This window comes from Lissotriton helveticus, chromosome 8 (assembly GCF_964261635.1).
Source record: "Lissotriton helveticus chromosome 8, aLisHel1.1, whole genome shotgun sequence".
In the NCBI taxonomy this organism is placed as follows: Eukaryota; Metazoa; Chordata; class Amphibia; order Caudata; family Salamandridae; genus Lissotriton; species Lissotriton helveticus.
Window position 1 is genome coordinate 441,878,976 of NC_136069.1, and position 14,284 is coordinate 441,893,259.

General features: G+C 49.6%; 1 protein-coding gene across 1 annotated transcript in view; it reads left to right on the forward strand.

Moving 5' to 3' along the window:
- The window catches only part of COG3 (component of oligomeric golgi complex 3), a 450,848-nt gene that overhangs the window by 274,267 nt on the left and 162,297 nt on the right, over positions 1–14,284 (forward strand). The window lies entirely within an intron of this gene.

Sequence of the window (14,284 nt, forward strand, 5' to 3'; positions counted from 1 at the left end):
CAGTGCTTCTAGTAGCATTTACAGATTGTTATATTGAGTAATGGATCATTAAATGTGAACATTAGTTTGAGGAAAGCAGCGAGTGCTGAATTATGCATGAATTTGTACTGAAGACTTGTTAATCAAATTCACAATGATCCCTCCAGAAATGCACTGCTACCATGATGCTAAAGTAGTATAGGTTTTTGAATTGTGTTTACCCTTCTTTGATATGATTTTTTGAGATAGATCATGATTGAATACACCTGGAAAATGATGGGGGTGGGAGCCATCTTGGGGGAGGAAGCGCCGGGGCGGGACGCCATTTTTGTTGACAGGCTAGTAGTTGCCTGCCTGACGACCTCGCTCGCTCGAGGCCATTTAAGCTGACCACTTCAGGGCTTCTCCCTGACAGGTAAGCGCCGCGATACTAAGCTGCTGCTGGTGATGATTTAATACCATACTGCTGACCAGCGCGAGTACAGCGCTCTTTTAAACGCGCCGTTTTTTGCTAATGTAAAAGAATTAGAATTTTAATTAAAAATAGGTCTGCACTCTTGTGGGCTTGCATCAGGACATACCTGCATTTAAATTGGAAGTTTCACCGCGTTTGAGCGGGTCTTTGGCTGTTGCCTTGAGTGTGGGAGCCATCTTGGGGGAGGAAGCGCCGGGGCGGGACGCCATTTTTGTTGACAGGCTAGTAGTTGCCTGCCTGACGACCTCGCTCGCTCGAGGCCATTTAAGCTGACCACTTCAGGGCTTCTCCCTGACAGGTAAGCGCCGCGATACTAAGCTGCTGCTGCTGATGATTTAATACCATACTGCTGACCAGCGCGAGTACAGCGCTCTTTTAAACGCGCCGTTTTTTGCTAATGTAAAATAATTTGAATTTTAATTAAAAATAGGTCTGCACTCTTGTGGGCTTGCATCAGGACATACCTGCATTTAAATTGGAAGTTTCACCGCGTTTGAGTGGGTCTTTAGCTGTTGCCTTGGGGGTGGGAGCCATCTTGGGGGAGGAAGCGCCGGGGCGGGACGCCATTTTTGTTGACAGGCTAGTAGTTGCCTGCCTGACGACCTCGCTCGCTCGAGGCCATTTAACCCTGCCCACATGCGAGCGCGCGCGCGCCGTGGGCGCGCCGTGGGCACGCCGGAGGCTCGCCAGAGGCGAGCCCATCTGTGCCCATCCGGGACCAACTGGGACCTGGGGCCTCGACCCCTGGTCCGCATGTTATCTATACTGACGCAGAGTTGAAGGCTCTTAACTCAGGTAATTTTGTTATCAGTCAGGACTGTGCTGATAGACTTAGGCAGGAAAGACTGCTGATAGCCCCCAGTATCCACCGAGGTCGGAAAACAGTTGTGAAGGCGCAAGGCCTGCGTTACGGTCTCCTTAATACACGCTCTCTTCAACGCCATCATCTAGAAGTATTCACTCTCCTGGAAGAAGGAGATCTGGATCTACTCGGAATAACGGAAACATGGCTTGAAGACTCCTCAATGCCGGACTTAGTAGCCTCCCTGCCAGCTGATTTTTCGGCACTCTTCTACAACCGAATGGAAGTTAGGAGAGGGGGAGGCGTGGCCCTTTTGTATAGCTCGCGCCTATCGGGTGAAAGGTTTTTGACCGAAAATCTGGCCGGCGCGGAAGTAATGGGGGTTAAGCTGAAGCTGGGGACAGATTGCCTGGTCATCCTATTGGTATATCGCCCCCCGTGGGCCTCGCCAGATTTTCCCGATTTATTCACGAGACTGGCCTATGACATCCGCTCAAGATATGACAAAGTAGTCATAATGGGTGATTTTAACTATCACTGGGAAAAGGTACAGAAGGAAGGTCAGGCAGCACAGATTGAGGAGGCGCTAGCCTCATTAGATCTGGCCCAACAAGTGAATGGTCCGACACATGTGAAGGGACATATGTTGGATTTGATATGGACGACAGTCCCAGTGCAGGGAGTGGCAGCAGTCCAGCCATGTGTATGGTCAGACCACCACTTGGTGAGGGGTGGCCTTTTAGTGGACAAACAAACTTTAGCGACTGGTGGAGGGTGGAAAGGAGTCAGGAAATGGAAAAATATTGATGGGGACAAAATGGTCAATCTTCTTCATACCAACCCCCCCCCCCAATAACCAGATAGATAATCCAGAGCTCCTGTGTAAGGAACTTATGGATAAAGTCTCAAAGGCTGTGGATCGAGTGGCACCTATCCGCAGGGTGAACCTAGTGGATAGAGGACGAAGGGCTAGGTGGTATAATGAGCCACTCAGAGACAAGAAACGCGGGCTTCGCAAATTAGAGAGAGCCTGGCACAAGGACTATAATCCGGACTCTAGGCGCAGATATATGCAGGCACTCACTTGTTATAAACAAGCAATCATAGCTAGGAAGTCAGAGTTCTTTGAGGAAAGGATTACAACCGCAACGAACCCCCAGAAAGAAGTTTTCCAAGTTCTTACAGAGCTGAGGAAAAACAAGGAAACAGACTCCTGACTTTACCCTGGAAGACTGCCAAAAATTTCAGGACTTTTTTACCAACAAAATCACTGATCTTGTCACTGAAATTAGGGCAACTCCTAAGATAGACTGTCCGCTGCAGGCTGTGCCAGCTAAATCGGCAGTGACACTTCCACTATCTACCCTACCCTTGATTACTAAGGAGAGGTTGTCTATTCTTATGGGGCAGGTTAAGTCGGGCTCTAGTCTGGATCCGTGTCCACCTGAAGTGCTTAAATTAGCACTTCCTGGTATAGAGGAGGATGTGCTGAATCTCCTAAATCTTTCGCTGCAGGTAGGACAAGTGCCCACCTCCTTTAAGGAGGCTCGGCTTATTCCCTTGCTAAAGAAGGCGGGGGCGGACGTGAAATGTCTAAAAAATTTCAGACCAATCTCTCAGCTTCCGTTTTTCGCGAAGGTTTTGGAGCAACATGTTCTCACCACTCTATCGGAACACCTGGAGTCCAATCTATGGTTAGAGCCGAATCAGGCTGGCTTTCGTGCGAATCACAGCACGGAGCTGGTTATGCTGTCAATTGTAGATGAGTTAAGGAACAGAGCAGACAAGAAAACTCCCGGTGCCCTGGTGCTGTTGGACCTCTCCGCGGCATTTGATACCGTCTGTCATGAACAACTACTGTCGCGGATGAGGGAGTCCGGCATTCAGGGCACAGCACTTGCCTGGTTCGCATCCTTTCTTGAAGGGAGGAAGCAGAGAGTGCAATTAAGTGACCTGCTTTCCACCGCAACATCGATCACCTGCGGAGTACCGCAAGGGTCTGCTCTGTCACCTCTCATGTTCAACATATATCTACAGCCCCTGATCCTGATGCTCAATCAACTGGACTGCCAGGTGTATAACTATGCGGATGACACCCAACTCATCATCCAATTGGATGATAGTCAGGATGCCCCTGCAAGATTACACAACATCTTGAGAAGCACAGCTAATTGGATGTCCGAGAACTCCCTAAAAATCAATCCGGACAAAACCGAGGTGTTGCCAATCACTTTAGCTGGCAACCCATGGAGTGATCAATTCTGGCCCAGGGAGCTGGGTATTCCCCCGGAACCGGCGACAGTGGTCAAAAGCCTGGGCATCCGTGTGGACGATAAACTGTCCATGGAAAAACAAGTCACAGCTGTGATAGGCACCTGCGTCGGCCTTCTCCGACAATTGAGGAAGGTTTCATCTGTGTTATCCTTCTCCTCTTTGAGGAGTGCGGTTTCCGCTATGATTTTAGCCAGGCTGGACTATGGCAACTCGTTGTACATAGGACTACCACAAAGACTCTTAAAAAGAATGCAGATTGTTATGAACGATGCTGCGAGACTCATTTTTAAAAAACCAAGGCATACACATGCCTCCCCCCTTTTGCGTGAATTACATTGGCTGCCAGTCAAGCAGAGGCTAATGTTCAAGGGGCTATGCATTGTTCATAAGGCTCTGTATGGAAGGGCACCCCATTATGTGAAGGCACGTTTGCTTCCCTATAGACCAGCTAGGGAGCTTAGATCTGCTGAAGCCTCCCTCCTTGTCTAGCCACGTTGTAGGTTGGTCACGGTGGGAGGTCGTGCTTTCTCACACACCCTACCAGCTCTATGGAATAAACTGCCTCAGGATCTGCGGAAGGACACTAAGTTAATGTCTTTTAGAAAGAAACTAAAAACAGTGCTGTTTCAGCAAGCATGGGGCTGTTCCTAAATGATAAATCTGCTGTAGCCTTTGAATTGCCTGTGGATCCTGTCAAAGCGCTTAGAGACCTCTGGGTTATAGTGCGCTATATAAATCAAATAAATAAATAAATAAATGTGCATGAGAGAAGTTTGCTGTTGTGTTTTTATACGAATTTCGTTGATTTTTGTATTGTAGCGTCTGCATAGCTCTACATACACTCGTGAAGGCTCCAAAATACTTTCAGGAGGTCGAGTAAGGGCTTCTCTGTTTGTTTTGCATGGTTGGTAGCATCTTGGACTAAGCACGAAGTGTATAGTATTGTTAAGGTGACCGTGAACTAGTTTCCTTTCTTAAGCATGGAGTAAATTAGAGAGTGTAGCACCCAACAGTATCAAGCTTACAGATATTTAGCACCTTGTGGGTGGTCGAGTGAAAGGCTACTCCGTCTTGTGCATGGTCAGTTAAGAATGAATTTATAGTTAGACCCCAATGGAAAACATTTGTTGAATTTCATGAGGTTCAGAGCAGTGCTCAAATAGAGTTGAGGCGAATTTTGCTTTTGAGCACAAAGTACATCAGAGTGGAGTCAAATAGGTAGAGTCTGGTTTGCAGATGCATTCCTCTCCCTATAGCCTTATCAACACCTAAGTGGTCAAGTTTTTCAGAACCACCAGGTCTTTACCATTTACCGAATTCAAGGTGGTACTGGATGACTCTCCTTGACACAAGTGACTTCAAGAGCTTGACTATTTGGACTGAGAAAGGAGTACCACTTCACAGGACTTTCTGAAACAAGGCATGGTTAGGAGAGCTGGCTGCCTGTCTGAATTGGATAGTCCTTCTTTGGCAGTAGGTGGAAAGTTTAAGTTGAAGGAAAATTGGTTTGGTGCCATGGATGATCCGAGAATGAGAAGTCTCATTCTCCCATTAGGACACTCGCCTCAGGGTGAATTTGAACTGGTCCTGATTTTTCAGCCCTTTCAGTTAACCAGTGGCATATATAATTCACTGCATTGGAGTTAGTGTGGAGTCAGACATATGGTCCTGCACCCAGCATAGGAGGTAACAGCTGGATGTAAGTGTGCAGTACAGAGTGACAGGAGGCTTCACTGGACACACTAAAGTACTATTTAAGATTTAAGCTTGTATTTCTGTCCCTGTGCATATGGCATGTTCCAGTGCCTACAAGTAGGTATCTAAGCTTATGAGGTTGCACCTGTCATATGTTTACTGCGTCTGGGAATATGTTCCATGGCATAAAATGGCTGTGCCTCACATATTAAGGATTGTATCTTTTTTATACAATTTTACCCATGCCTATACAGTTATGTCTGGATTATGATGGATTTACCTGACATGATCACCATGCCACCTGATGAGCTTTTGTTTGTGGTGTTAATATAGGTGCATATGGCATATTATAGCACTACAGGGACATTAAAGGCTGGGTCTGGCATGCAAGGCTTCTTTTCAACGTGTAAGGCTGTCCGTGAAAATAGGATGTAGATGTTTCCTAAGAATAAATATAGATTGTTTTTTCAGTGTTTCTTATTAAATTGCTTTTGTGGTATTCTGCAAAGCCTAAACAAATGTGAGTATTTAAAGTTCATCCATTTCGTATGTAGTATCTTTTGGCAGGCAATTGGCTTTCATGGATGCTCACCTGCAGAATCTTTCTGTAAGGTACTTCTAACTGCAGATTTCACACCTATCGAATACTTTCCAAGACATCAGACTCACTGGATTTGGAAACTTTTAAGGAGGAGTACCTCTGTATGCCGTCAAGTGACACCTTTCCACTTTGGAAATGATGTGCAGAGCCAATTTAGGCACCATTCCTGTTTGTTGATGCCAGTTCCTTTCTTTCTACTACCTCTTGCCTCTTTCGAGACCCATTTACTTAAAAATTCCAGATCCAGTGTGCACGGGATATGTGATCTCCTAAGACGATAGCGTTTAAACCTTATAGGGACTGTTGCACACGGTTTAAACCTTGTAGTGACAGATCCCCATCAAGTCTTCCTGAGGTGTCTGGAGCTCATCTCATTACTCTAAAGCCCGCAGTGAATGTGCATGGATGAATCAAGGACCACGAGGCAAAGCTCATTTGTCACCAAGCATAGGAACAACCCTCACTGAGACCGGTCCAAGTCCAAAGTTTAGTTTAAGTTTTGTCCCAGAAGCTGGTCCTGAGGTCATCGATCTCTAAATCTACAGGTAAGTCAAAGAAAAAGCATTAAATAATCCAAGCGGAACGCAGCCCCTTCCTGCCACTCTCATACACCTGAGAAGGCACAAGGGTGTTGCCATGCCTCTTGATCTCGCACCCAAAGTTGGTCGACGTCAGAACCAATCCTGCAACTCTGGGTCAACCAGAGTTTCCGGGGCCACCTTTATCACCAAGGCAGATCCAAGAATTGTGCAAGGCCATGCTGCAACTCTTTGAAGCTTTTCGAAGGCCTCATGGCATGCATGCAGGCCCCACAGAACCGATATGTCCTCCTTCTGGGATATAACTGGCAAGTTCACCATTGACCCTAGTGGGTCCTTCTTAACCTCTCATCAGGCCTCTACCGGCGTCCCTGCTGACTCCACCTCCAGCTCTATGTATGTTTTCGGAATGCCTATGCCAGCTCGTTTGATGCTCTATGATAAGGTGCAATCCATTCTACTCTCAGACTCCGAGTTGTCGCCACCTCGAGCTCAAATTAGTCTGCACGTAGTGTCCATTAGACCGCAGCTTTTCCCCACTCCACCTGATCCCCTTGACATCCTGGTTCCGCAAGACAGACCTCGTGCACTACGTTCTTTATTTGGAACGGACTCTGATAATGAGTATGATGGAGGTAAAGACTTTATGTAACTTTCTGATTTTGAAAACTGGCATGGGGACCTCCAAGATGCCAGTGGCCTCAACACCTCTCCTGACACCAACCTCGATTCACCTCCAGGCTCTGCCACTGAGGAAAGTGCCTCTTACGCTGCTTTTCTGACTCCACATCCTTCCCAGAGAGGTTGGTAGTGTAACCTTTCACCAGCAGGACAACACAAATGAATTTCTAACTACTCCGGATATGGAGTCAAAGAGTATAGACCTGCTCTGGATATATAGTCTTAGAGTAGAGACCTTTGGGAAGAGGGTATTTTCTTTCACAAGTTTGGCTCCCTGCTCGGTCAATGCCAGCTGCCTTCTTTGCTGGTATTCTCACACTCTATGAGGCACTGTAGCTCAAGTCCTCCCAGCTGTCGAAAAATGTTCGTCTGGTACCGAGCCAAGCCTTACAAGATGGCCTTGGCATTGCTAAATGTACAATCCTTTGTCGCCTGGATACCACGGATTGCCTTCGGCGAACCCTTGACACTAGTGTCACTATCTGTCACCACACCTGGGTAAAATCTGTGGGTTTCTTGGGCAATGTTCAATTGTCTCTAATGGAAATGTCTCTTGATAGGACCCACCTTTTTGGGGATTAAGTGGACTCCACTCTGGAGCATTTCAAAGAAAGCAGGCCACAGCACATTCCTTGGTCTTGTCTACTCTGTAACACCCTTTAGCATGCCCTTAGTGGAGCACAGCCATCCAGTTAGAGGCACGATCCAATTCATTCAAAAGATCTTTATTTCGGCATTGCGCCATAAAAAAAGACAGTAGTTAAAATACATTATAGTATTATAACAGTATGAGTTCATCATGAGAGAAGCAATTACAGCAGAATTAGCGACACAAAAGCAGTTGAACATGTTACATAGGTATCAGCTGTTACTTAAATTTTTTTTATACAATAAATAGTATCATCTGACATTTAAGAACATGGAAAAAACACTGTGTGCCAAGGGATAAGGATACAGGGTTAAGTTCGTTCAATCAATAACCTGCGCTTAAACCACATAGCAACCAAAAATTTTGACACGGCAAATACAGTCAATCCAGTATTGTCAGTTTTTAAAATTCTGAATGCCTGCATGCATCTTCGAAGGCCTAGGTTTTTACATAGGGGAACCAACCAGTAGTTCCTTGCCTTAGAGTAACCTGGGCAAAAAAATAGAACATGAAACTCCTTTTCAATGGCAGATTTACAAGGTGGACAGCTAGACGGGGCAGAAAGTGACCACTTGCAGGTGAAGGCTCGGAGCGGCAAATCACCGTGTCTCCACTGCACGTATAATTCTTTTGCCAATAGAGGGTAGATGTTATCTAAAAAAAATCCTCATAGAGATAAGAATGTTTAACCAGACGAAAGGAGGCTGTTGTGGAACCAGTATGTGGATTACTTTGTGAAGTGATCAGACTATCTACACGAAAGACATTTGTGAGCTGTGTACGTGAAAGTTTAGTGCACCCCTGTTCTGGATTAATCCAAAGCTCTGGAAGTTTTAACCATATGAATTCTTTCTTTATGTGAGCAAGCCAGGGGAATTTCCCCGACCCGGGAAAAGAGAGGATCTCCTTGAGTTTGTCTCTATAGTGTAGCAGCTCCGGGGTGACCCAGAGTCTGTGCCAAAATCTCAAGGGTTTAAGTTCTAGCTCCTCTTGTATTGGTCTTATACCCAGGTCGAGCCTTAGGGGAAACAGCGGAGTACTCTGTGGTAGAGCTAATAGCCCTCTTAGGGATTTATTTTCGGTCATGATGATTTCAGACCTCAGTGAGTAACCCCACAGTTCACCCCCATACATAATAGCACCCCTAGCTTTTGCCTTGTAGATCTCAATAGGTGGTCTCAAAGGTTTGATTGAAGATTTGTTGGATGTTTTGAGGATGCCACCCGAAAGTTGGGCCAATTTTAACTGAGATTTTATCTGTTGGGGGCCCCAGGTAAGATTTTCATTTAGTGTGACCCCAAGGTAATCAAAGATACTGACCCTTTCCAAGGGTATCGGCCCCAAGCTGGGGTTCGCCCTGGTCATTCGTGGTGGATTAAAGATCATAAATTTCGTTTTTAAAGAGTTGATCTCCAAGCCACGAATGGTACAAATAATCCTGGAAACCATCCAGTATTCCCTGAATCCCCATCGGGGTTTTGGACAGCAAAAGGGTATCATCGGCAAACATAATTGCCGGTACCCTGTTGCCGGCCAACTTTGGAGCATCGTTGTGGGGAACGTCATTAAGATGCTTGATCACTCCGTTGACATAGAGGCAGAACAGGGTCGGTGCAAGGACACAACCCTGTTTTACCCCCCTGTCAACGGGAAATCTAGATGAAAGTGAACCTTTTTTCCCACACCTGACCTGCCCAAAGTTTACCTCGTGGAGCCTCATCAAAACCGTCAAAAGGTGTGTAGGTATGCCAAGATCAAGAAGGACGGCCCAAAGTTTGACCCTGGGGACAAGATCAAAGGTGGAGCGGAGGTCTACAAATACCGTATAGAGGCTGCCACCCTCAATTCTCACTGTTTTCCAGTATAGTAGTTGGAGCCGAAAAATTTGGTACACAGTGGAGGTATTTTTCTAAACCCCGTCTGGTATGGACTGAGAATTGCCGACTCTTCCATCCAGTCCTGGATCTGGTCCAGTATGAGCCTGGAAAAAATCTTCTGGGGAACATCAATGAGGCTGATCGATCTGTAGTTGGATGGGAGGAGAGGTGAGCCCTTTTTAGGGCTCGGGCCCAAGCCTCCACTTCGTGGAGGCGGAGCTTGCGAGCTCTTATGTGTTCAATGCAGAAAGGGGTCCAGGCTGGCACATTCCTTAGTTTTTTATGGAATCTGCCTAGTGATTCGTCTTCGCTGTGCTGTGTATTTAGTAGCGTTGACGTGATAGGCTGCAAGTAATTTACGCGTGCCCGATGTGGCATATTCTGTGCGAGAACGAGCACGGCAGAGTGATTAATCTTAATTAGGAGCTGTCGGAGTGGCCGTGTAATGCAATCCAGATGGTGCGAGCGCTGCATAAAGTGTTCGGAAACGCGCAGAAGAATACATAAATCCTCAATTACCAGCTGTCCGAGGTGCCGGTAATTGAAGGCAGATGGTGGTGGGAGTGTGTGCACTGCTGTGTTTTTTGTAGAGAATCACATGCATCAGATCTGGTGCGTAGTGCAGAGGCGTAGTGCAGAGGCGTAGTGCGTAGTGCAGAGGTGTAGTGTGTAGTGCGTAGTGCAGAGGCGTAGTGCGTAGTGCAGAGGCGTAGTGCGTAGTGCAGAGGCGTAGTGCAGAGTGCGTAGTGCAGAGGCGTAGTGCGTAGTGCAGAGGTGGAGTGCAGAGGCGTAGTGCGTAGTGCAGAGGCGTAGCCCGTAGTGCAGAGGCGTAGTGCAGAGGCGTAGTGCAGAGGCGTAGTGCATAGTGCAGAGGCGTAGTGCAGAGGCGTAGTGCAGAGGCGTAGTGCAGAGTGCAGAGGCGTAGTGCAGAGGCGTAGTGCGTAGTGCAGAGGCGTAGTGCGTAGTGCAGAAGCGTAGTGCAGAGGCGTAGTGCAGAGGCGTAGTGCAGAGTGCAGAGGCGTAGTGCAGAGGCGTAGTGCGTAGTGCAGAGGCGTAGTGCAGAGTGCAGAGGCGTAGTGCAGAGGCGTAGTGCAGAGGCGTAGTGCGTAGTGCAGAGGCGTAGTGCGTAGTGCAGAGGCGTAGTGCGTAGTGCAGAGGCGTAGTGCGTAGTGCAGAGTGCAGAGGCGTAGTGCGTAGTGCAGAGGCGTAGTGCGTAGTGCAGAGGCGTAGTGCATAGTGCGTAGTGTAGAGGCGTAGTGCGTAGTGCAGAGGCGTAGTGCGTAGTGCAGAGTGCAGAGGCGTAGTGCGTAGTGCAGAGGCATAGTGCGTAGTGCAGAGGCGTAGTGCATAGTGCGTAGTGTAGAGGCGTAGTGCGTAGTGCAGAGGCGTAGTGCGTAGTGCAGAGGCGTAGTGCGTAGTGCAGAGGCGTAGTGCAGAGGCGTAGTGCAGAGGCGTAGTGCAGAGTGCAGAGGCGTAGTGCAGAGGCGTAGTGCAGAGTGCAGAGTGCAGAGGCGTAGTGCAGAGTGCAGAGGCGTAGTGCAGAGTGCAGAGGCGTAGTGCAGAGTGCAGATGCGTAGTGCAGAGTGCAGAGGCGTAGTGCGTAGTGCAGAGGCGTAGTGCGTAGTGCAGAGGCGTAGTGCGTAGTGCAGAGGCGTAGTGCGTAGTGCAGAGGCGTAGTGCGTAGTGCAGAGGCGTAGTGCGTAGTGCAGAGGCGTAGTGCAGAGTGCAGAGGCGTAGTGCAGAGGCGTAGTGCAGAGTGCAGAGGCGTAGTGCAGAGGCGTAGTGCAGAGGCGTAGTGCAGAGTGCGTAGTGCGTAGTGCAGAGGCGTAGTGCGTAGTGCAGAGGCGTAGTGCGTAGTGCAGAGGCGTAGTGCGTAGTGCAGAGGCGTAGTGCGTAGTGCAGAGGCGTAGTGCAGAGTGCAGAGGCGTAGTGCGTAGTGCGTAGTGCAGAGGCGTAGTGCGTAGTGCAGAGGCGTAGTGCAGAGTGCAGAGGTGTAGTGCGTAGTGCAGAGGCGCAGTGCAGAGTGCAGAGGCGTAGTGCGTAGTGCAGAGTGCAGAGGCGTAGTGCAGAGGCGTAGTGCAGAGTGCAGAGGCGTAGTGCAGAGGCGTAGTGCGTAGTGCAGAGGCGTAGTGCAGAGGCGTAGTGCGTAGTGCAGAGGCGTAGTGCAGAGGCGTAGTGCGTAGTGCAGAGGCGTAGTGCGTAGTGCAGAGGCGTAGTGCGTAGTGCAGAGGCGTAGTGCAGAGGCATAGTGCGTAGTGCAGAGGCGTAGTGCGTAGTGCAGAGGCGTAGTGCAGAGGCATAGTGCGTAGTGCAGAGGCGTAGTGCGTAGTGCAGAGGCGTAGTGCAGAGTGCAGAGTGCAGAGGCGTAGTGCGTAGTGCAGAGGCGTAGTGCGTAGTGCAGAGGCGTAGTGCGTAGTGCAGAGGCGTAGTGCAGAGTGCAGAGGCGTAGTGCAGAGGTGTAGTGCGTAGTGCAGAGGCGTAGTGTGTAGTGCAGAGGCGTAGTGCAGAGGTGTAGTGCGTAGTGCAGAGGCGTAGTGTGTAGTGCAGAGGCGTAGTGCAGAGGTGTAGTGCGTAGTGCAGAGGCGCAGTGCAGAGTGCAGAGGCGTAGTGCGTAGTGCAGAGGCATAGTGCAGAGTGCAGAGGCGTAGTGCAGAGGCGTAGTGCAGAGTGCAGAGGCGTAGTGCAGAGGCGTAGTGCGTAGTGCAGAGGCGTAGTGCAGAGGCGTAGTGCGTAGTGCAGAGTGCAGAGGCGTAGTGCGTAGTGCAGAGGCGTAGTGCAGAGTGCAGAGGCGTAGTGCAGAGTGCAGAGGCGTAGTGCGTAGTGCAGAGGCGTAGTGCAGAGGCGTAGTGCAGAGGCGTAGTGCAGAGTGCGTAGTGCAGAGGCGTAGTGCGTAGTGCAGAGGCGTAGTGCAGAGGCGTAGTGCGTAGTGCAGAGGCGTAGTGCGTAGTGCAGAGGCGTAGTGCGTAGTGCAGAGGCGTAGTGCGTAGTGCAGAGGCGTAGTGCGTAGTGCAGAGGCGTAGTGCGTAGTGCAGAGGCGTAGTGCGTAGTGCAGAGGCGTAGTGCAGAGGCGTAGTGCGTAGTGCAGAGGCGTAGTGTGTAGTGCAGAGTGCAGAGGCGTAGTGCGTAGTGCAGAGGCGTAGTGTGTAGTGCAGAGTGCAGAGGCGTAGTGCGTAGTGCAGAGGCGTAGTGCGTAGTGCAGAGGCGTAGTGCGTAGTGCAGAGGCGTAGTGCGTAGTGCAGAGGCGTAGTGCGTAGTGCAGAGGCGTAGTGCGTAGTGCAGAGGCGTAGTGCAGAGTGCAGAGGCGTAGTGCAGAGGCGTAGTGCAGAGTGCAGAGGCGTAGTGCATAGTGCAGAGTGCAGAGGCGTAGTACAGAGTGCAGAGGCGTAGTGCAGAGTGCAGAGGCGTAGTGCAGAGTGCGTAGTGCAGAGGCGTAGTGCGTAGTGCAGAGTGCAGAGGCGTAGTGCGTAGTGCAGAGGCGTAGTGCGTAGTGCAGAGGCGTAGTGCGTAGTGCAGAGGCGTAGTGCAGAGGCGTAGTGCGTAGTGCAGAGGCGTAGTGCAGAGGCGTAGTGCATAGTGCAGAGGCGTAGTGCAGAGGCGTAGTGCGTAGTGCAGTGGCGTAGTGCGTAGTGCGTAGTGCAGAGGCGTAGTGCAGAGGCGTAGTGCGTAGTGCAGAGGCGTAGTGCAGAGGCGTAGTGCGTAGTGCAGAGGCGTAGTGCAGAGGCGTGGTGCGTAGTGCAGAGGCGTGGTGCGTAGTGCAGAGGTGTAGTGCATAGTGCAGAGGCGTAGTGTGTAGTGCAGAGGCGTAGTGCAGAGGCGTAGTGCAGAGTGCGTAGTGCAGAGGCGTAGTGCAGAGGCGTAGTGCGTAGTGCAGAGGCGTAGTGCGTAGTGCAGAGGCGTAGTGCGTAGTGCAGAGGCGTAGTGCATAGTGCAGAGGCGTAGTGCAGAGGCGTAGTGCGTAGTGCAGAGGCGCAGTGCGTAGTGCAGAGGCGTAGTGCGTAGTGCAGAGGCGTAGTGCAGAGGCGTAGTGCGTAGTGCAGAGGCGTAGTGCAGAGGCGTAGTGCGTAGTGCAGAGGCGTAGTGCATAGTGCAGAGGCGTAGTGCAGAGGCGTGGTGCGTAGTGCAGAGTGAAGCCAATGCATATCTACAGGCTAGCGATGACAGTGCATATCTACATGCTAGCGATGACAGAGCATATCTGCAGGCTAGCGATATCTGTAGATCTACAGGCTAGCGATGATAATGCATATCTACAGGCTAGCGACGACAGCGCATATCTACAGGATAGCAATGACAGCGCATATCTACAGGCTAGTGAAGCCAATGCATATCTACAGGCTAGCGATGACAGTGCATATCTACAGGCTAGTGAAGCTAATGCATATCTACAGGCTAGCAATGACAGAGCATATCTACAGGCTAGTGAAGCCAATGCATATCTACAGGCTAGCAATGACAGCATATCTACAGGCTAGCGATGACAGTGCATATCTACAGGCTTTTGAAGCCAATGCATATCTACAGGCTAGCGATGACAGTGCATATCTACAGGCTAGCGATGACAGAGCATATCTACAGGCTAGCGATGACAGTGCATAACTACAGGCTAGTGAAGCCAATGCATATCTACAGGCTAGCGATGACAGAGCATATCTACAGGCTAGCGATGACAGTGCATATCTACAGGCTAGCGAAGCCAATGCATATCTACAGGC